The sequence below is a fragment of the Alosa sapidissima genome, chromosome 10 (genome assembly GCF_018492685.1).
Source record: "Alosa sapidissima isolate fAloSap1 chromosome 10, fAloSap1.pri, whole genome shotgun sequence".
In the NCBI taxonomy this organism is placed as follows: Eukaryota; Metazoa; Chordata; class Actinopteri; order Clupeiformes; family Clupeidae; genus Alosa; species Alosa sapidissima.
In genome coordinates this window covers 35,712,609-35,717,687 of record NC_055966.1, presented here as the reverse complement: position 1 = coordinate 35,717,687, position 5,079 = coordinate 35,712,609, and the positions used below count along the sequence as shown (strand labels likewise).

Sequence of the window (5,079 nt, the reverse complement as noted above, 5' to 3'; positions counted from 1 at the left end):
AATCTAATGTTAAGTCAATGGGGAAATTTTAGTAGTTTTTAATTAATAGTTTAAAAAGTATAAAAGTTACAAAGTTGAAAAATACATAGCTGAAGTCACATAAGTAAGACCTACGCAACACAGTTTGAATGAAGTTTCTAAGTTAAACGGTTGAAGCTGTATTAAACGCACAAAAAGCGTTAGAAGAAGAATAAGAATAAATCGGATAACAGTAGAGTGCATTTTCATGCACTCTAATAATAATAATAAGAAGAAGAAGACTTCGGATAACAGAACAGTGCATTTTCATGCACTGTAATAAGAATAAGAAGAAGCCTAGGAAGAACAGTACAGTGCATTTTCTTGCACTGTAATAAAATGCCTTGGAATAACAGTACAGTGCATTTTCATGCACTGTAATAATAATAATAATAATAATAATAATAATAATAAAATGCCTTGGAATAACAGTACAGTGCATTTTCATGCACTGTAATAATAATAAGAAGCCTAGGAAGAACAGTACAGTGCATTTTCATGCATTGTAATAAGAAGAAATCGGATAACAATAGAGTGCATTTTCATGCACTCTAATAAAATGCCTTGGAATAACAGTACAGTGCATTTTTATGCACTGTAATAAAAAGCCTAGGAAGAACAGTACAGTGCATTTTCATGCACTGTAATAAGAAGCCTTGGAAGAACAGTATAGTGCATTTTCATGCACTATAATAAGAACAGCGATAATAGTCCATTGCATTTACATGCAATGCAATAAAATGGAGATCAGGATGGTCTCACGAGGCTAATGACATCTATCACTACCTTTTAGCCTAAAACTTTTCACTGAAGCTAGCGGTACCTAAAACTCACTGAAGTTAGCGGCACCTGTTTCTTATAAAGGGGCAGGTAACCTGGGAGATGGCTACCTTGTTTGTGAGGGCCAAACTTTGTGCCTGCACCTTCTCTGATTTCCATGACTCCAGAACAACTGATCTGATGGACGGCGTTGCTGTTTGGCTCCACTTTGCTACTGCTTGTGAGTCGTGCTTGACTTTCTCTCCAGCTCGTAGCTGGTTGGCTACTGCTTGTGACACGTGCTTGACTTTCTCTCCTGCTCCTATGTTGGCTACTGGTCCGGGGTTGCGGTGTGGGTCCTGTCTCTGGGTTTCTGTAACTTGTTTGTTTTGTAATGCTGGTAGTGTAGGTCTGTCTTGTCGTCTATCTATGTAATTGTCAACAGCGTTTGACTTTGTTTCATTTGTGTCTGTGCTGGGAGCGAGGTGGTTATCCTCCTCTTGTGGTAGTTCCTACTTGTTTGGTGTGTTGTGCTAATTGTTCTGAGCGTTTATGCTCACCCTCTCCTTTCTGTTTGTAGTGCAGAACACTTGCCTGTTGTCTTCAGGATATTTTCCTCAGTCGTTGGGTTAGCCGTGATCCATCAGTAAGCCCCAGTCAGTACGATTTTGTTTGTGCATTGTGGCCTTATGTCACCAGTGTTTCTATACAGTATGTCCTGTGTCTGTCTAATAAAATATCATATTTTACTTGAGCCACGTCTCTGCTTTATTACTCAGTGTACTGACCTGTGTGATCTTGGTGGTTGAGGAAAAAGCTTATGGGCAACTATAGGGGGCATAATCAGATGCGTGCTGCCAAAGCCGTGTATAGAGAGAGTTTGGCCAACTAGGGAATCGAATGGCGCCATGTTGGATACCAATATTTCTGTAAAGGCCTTTTACATATTGACAAACATTGATGATAATATTTATATGCCTATTATAATGGTGAAAATAGGCGATTTATTTCAACATGGCATATTCACCCCATAGGGTTACATATGTTATCTGACGTTGGTATCCAACATGGCAGAGTTGGCCAAACTCTCTCTATATACGGACGGCTCTGCTTGGCGCTAGCAATCAAACCCCCTCACACGGTACTGTCACACCTACTTAACCCCCTCACACGGTACTGTCACACCTACTTAACCCCCTCACACGGTACTGTCACACCTACTTAACCCCCTCACACAGTACTGTCACAGTGTAATGTGTGGAGTGTAATGACGAGTTGTATAGTTTTTGGGCTATAAAGCCTGAAATGCATACATTGCTCAAATGATGGCCGTGGATGATTTATATTTGAAGGTAGATAAACTACTTGTAAGAATGGATTATCAATACTATTTAAATACGTAGTAGGCCTGTTCTATGTATAGAACTTCTCAACTGTGAAATGTTATTCATTGCTCTTTAGTTTTCAAATTCCTTTCATTGGAGCAACCAAACGCAGCACAAAAGTAAGGCATTTTCTGAGCTGCTCAGGATGGACCTGTAGGTATATGGGCGTTGTCTAAAATCTTAGTATGCCATCTGCTGCCATCTACCGGAGGTGTTTGATGTTGCATTTTGTTTGCGATGTGCCTATGGCCTATTTGCCTGGTGTTTTCTGTCTTTGTTAATTTGTGTGTGTGCGTGTGTGAGAGAGAGAGAGAGAGAGAGAGAGTACGGACGTGAGTTATGGGGTCCATTCAGTGAGCATAGCTACACTAGATGGGACAAACATCATATAGAAAGCCTACATGCAGAATTCTGCCGATTGATCTTAACAATCCAAAAGAAAAAGAAAACACCAACCAATGCATGCAGGGCAGAACTAGGCAGATTCCCATTGGCCATCAACATACAAAAAAGAGCCCTCAAATTCTGGATGCATCTCCAAAACAAGTCCCACTGATACACTGCATTTTACTGCAGTAAAAACTCAAGATCTGACCCCTGAAAAGAGTCCTCTGAGTCAGCTTGTACTGAGACTAACTAATCTCCCCCTAACACACATTAATAACTTCGGTAACACTTTATTTGAAGGGGTCTACATAAGGGTGACATGGAACAGTCATAAGAATGACATGACACATGTCATGTACATTAATGACACATTATTGATGTTTATGACTTGTCATAATGTGTCATTCGGTTTTTGGAATGTCAAGTTGACATTGTTTGGGTGTCATCATTATGACAACTTGACATTAGCCAAGATGACATTATTTGACGGGTCTTTGTCATGACGACTTGACATAGCCAAGAAAGAAATGCAAGGTGTTTGGCATGATATTGTCATGACAACTTGACATATAACTGTGTTTGGCCTGACTTATCTTCTAGGTTTGTAAAGTGAAGGGCCTGAACAATTGACTGTCATGACACCATTATAATTGTGTCATGAATACTTTCCTTGAACTCAACTACAGTGGTACAGTTTTGACTTGTCATTAAGCTGTCACAAAGAACTATTACACACCAAAATAGTTTCCTGACAGTGTCATGAATACTTACCTTTGACCTAAAGTACAGTGCACCATCTGAGATGTTCCTGAACATGTCATTAAGTGTCATATCATGTAGGTCCTATTTCTGTACATTTTACATTTCTGGAACACGGAGTCTAATTTCAACTATAATGACAACAAATACCATACTCAGTCATGACTTATGAGTTTATTTCAGCAATGCATTTTGCAAAACCATAACACATGGACATGTTACCATGCCAGCTAACCTAACTGTGCATGTGGAACATGCATTCAACTATTCACATACTAGTCTTTAAGCACCATTTCATTGCCATCATTTCTGCAGCTTTTTCAAATCATGCACGAGTCTACCCAACAAACCATTACGACGACGGATTCCTAACCAGTAGTACCATTCAATCATTTTAAGGTGTGTTTTGAGGGACTGAGGGGTTCGATTTCCCGTGAGACGCCATATTTGTCTGTGTAAGGGGCACTTATTTTAATGTAGAGTAAAGTTCTGCATTTCTAAGGAACTTTTCACAAGAGGAGTAGACAAATGAAAGTACCAAAATAGTTTACCCAGAACATATAGCCCGCATTTATTAAACATCAAACAGTATGACCTTGTTTCTCTTTTCTGTCCTTTTAGTTGTGAAAAATCAGTATTTCTCTTAGTTTTCAACCTTTTCACACAAGTTGAGAAAAATATAAAGTAAAATGACCTCAGAGCTCTGATAAAATAACCCCAAAATAATAAACCAAAGTCCATCTACCTGGGTAGTATGTTTTTTTTTTAAGTGGTGAGATCTCGCGCTTATCTGTAGGCTACGATGAAATGAAGAAATATTGAGTAGAAGCAGTTCATGTCGCAGGCAAGATGATCATTCGCGCCCTCTGCTCTTCTGCCTCCCGTGTCCAATGGCGAATTTGTCCAATGCTCTCTCAAAGCATGCATCCAAACAAAAAAACAACCTGCGTAGCAGGGCAACAATTAAATTCAATTACTCTCTCGATACATTTTAGCATATCTGGAAATATAACTCATATTCATGAACTGTAGTAGCTTATTCTTATTTTTAATCTATACATTCACTATATAGCCTACATGAAACTTCAGCACTAGCATATCACGTAGTAACATGGCTTCAACATAGCATGAAATAGCACTTCAAATCATTAAACTCATGTTCAACTCCGATTGGTTTTTAGCTTATGCAGTACCATCAATACATTTCCACACAATGCATTACACAACTGAGTTACAGCAAAATAAAACTTGTACGTGCTTAACTCATTAAACACATCCATCACTCCATGTCTGCTACTAACATAAATGACAAACACGTGTAAAACACTCACCGGAGAAAACTCATACAAGTAAGTAAACTCCTTGTCGTAATTTCGACCCTTTGCTGTTATTCCTTCCTTAGAAGTAGGTTTGGTGGAAAAGCCCCTTTTAACTAGCTCTTCAATGTTATTTTTAACTTTTCTTCTCAGTGTGGAAAATCTAAATATGGCTTCAGCTCACTATCGTTCTGCTGTTTTACTGTCTATGTTCTGCTGTCCTGCTGTTTGCGATTTCTGTCTTCTCTAAGAATCAGTGTAGCAGTTTCCCCTCTATGCAGCGCCACCACTGCCACCTACTGGACAAATACGGTGTGCAGGGAAAACATAACTAAAAGTAATCAAGAAATTAGATATTAAACTAGAATAATGTAATCCTATTAGTAGGCTATTTTCGAGTTGGTTACATCTGCAATGCACCTTCAATATGTTGAGTATATCTAATTTATAATGGT

The 5,079-nt window shown here is 38.8% G+C and overlaps 1 long non-coding RNA gene across 1 annotated transcript; it reads right to left on the bottom strand.

Moving 5' to 3' along the window:
• Positions 1-3,467: 3,467 nt before the first annotated feature.
• LOC121720549 lies at positions 3,468-4,840 on the bottom strand. The gene is made up of 2 exons (XR_006034578.1): positions 4,640-4,840; positions 3,468-4,252 (listed from the first exon to the last, which is right to left on the bottom strand). It is a non-coding gene; the product is annotated as an uncharacterized LOC121720549 (long non-coding RNA).
• Between the last annotated feature and the right edge of the window lie 239 nt (positions 4,841-5,079).